We start from the raw sequence: 1,476 nt of genomic DNA, 5'->3' as shown, positions 1-1,476 counted from the left end.
TGCGGCGGGGGGGGCTGCCGGGAGAGCGCGGCGGGACAATTGAGCGCGGAGGCGGGACCGGCGGCGGGAGTGCAGGTACGGGAGCCACGGGTGGGGGACTCGGTGGAAGCGACCCTGGGAAAGACCCTACAAATGATCTAGTTTCAACCCTCCTGCCGTGGGCAGGGATATCTTCCACTAGATCAGGCTGCTCAGAGCTTCATTCAAGCTGGCCCTCAGCCATGGGGCATCCACAAGTTCTCTGGGCAACCTGTTCCAGTGCGTCATCATTCTCAGAGTGAAGAATTTCTGCCTTACATCTGATCTAAACCTGCTCCCTCAGTTTGAAGCCATTCCCCCTTGTCCTTTCACTACATGCGCTTGTAAAAGTTCCTTACAGCTACTCCTGATCTGAAGGGATTTTTCAGTAATGTTGATCTTCAAGGCGATGCACTCGCTGCCTGCAATTTAACTGAGTAAAAACCGGCGCTGTGTCACATCTCTGCAGTTGCCCACAGCCCCTGTTCTGCCTTTGTATCTGTGCCGGCAATGCCTCTTCAAACACTCCGGGAGCAGCTGTTAATTTTGGGCCGAGATAGGCATTGTGGCTGCCTTCAGCAGAGCTCCGTGCACACCACGTTGAGCTGGATGTAAAATCTTGAAACATTCTTTGTATGTATATTTAATTTCCAGTGCAGCTACTAATGTACCTTTAGGACCAAAATACTGAAGTGGATTCAATGGCTGACAAACCAGAGGCAGCTGTCAGACTGTTTGGGCTGTGGTTTCGTGGTGCACTGGGTTTGCTCAGGCATGGTTGCTGCTAACAGCCAGGAGCAGTGCTTTCTGCAGGGCTTGCAGCTGTTTCCCTGCAGCCAGACCTAACGGTAGGGCAGGTGCAAGGTGCCCTGGTGTATCGGCGCTGTCTCCGAGGAAAGGGCATATTTGCATATTCTCTCATTTAGTTGTAGTCTGCAGCTGTTCCTTGCCTTGCCACACTCACTCTGATCTTATCTGAAAGACCTGGCATCAGTGGTTTGTTGTACATTCCTGATGTTCTATTCCTATTGTGTAGTAGTGTAAAGGGACAAAATGTAAACATTTTTTGTTATTATTTTTTAGCATATTTTTACTATATTTTATGAAAGCTTGTATTTTAAAAGACAAAGATGTATTTCTGGATGCAATGTTTAATTTTAAAACCCACAAACCCATAAGGGTCTTTGTAGTTGCAAGTAGGTAATACTGGTAACAGTGAAGTTACTGAGTTGTCAAGGATGGTGTCTTCAAATGTCTTAGGAATTTTCAAATCTCCTAAAGAGTCTGTTTTTGTGGTTTTAGACCAATGACAGTGCAATGGCCAAATGGATTTGGGAACCAGAACACTTTAATAATGGATATGTGCAATTTATGAATTGTGCAGCTTCTCTGTCCCACAGAACCTCAAGTGCAGCGGGCAGGGTTAGTGTAGCACTGCGGCCACGCCATGCGCAGTTC

The 1,476-nt window shown here is 47.6% G+C and overlaps 1 protein-coding gene across 2 annotated transcripts in view; it reads left to right on the top strand.

The window, feature by feature from the left end:
- The first annotated feature begins 2 nt into the window (after positions 1 to 2).
- Positions 3 to 1,476, top strand: part of RAD54B (RAD54 homolog B) — a 63,832-nt gene continuing 62,358 nt past the window's right edge. Inside the window, exon 1 of one of the 2 annotated variants that reach the window (XM_005422897.2) lies at positions 3 to 75. The gene's annotated coding sequence lies outside the window, so the exon portion shown is untranslated. The remainder of the gene's footprint in view (positions 76 to 1,476) is intronic. The other variant, XM_031058498.1, reaches the window with a different exon arrangement.

The sequence above is a fragment of the Geospiza fortis genome, unplaced genomic scaffold (assembly GCF_000277835.1).
Source record: "Geospiza fortis unplaced genomic scaffold, GeoFor_1.0 scaffold7, whole genome shotgun sequence".
NCBI lineage: Eukaryota > Metazoa > Chordata > Aves > Passeriformes > Thraupidae > Geospiza > Geospiza fortis.
Note: the sequence above shows the minus strand (reverse complement) of the source record. Positions and strands in the feature narration are given on the sequence as shown.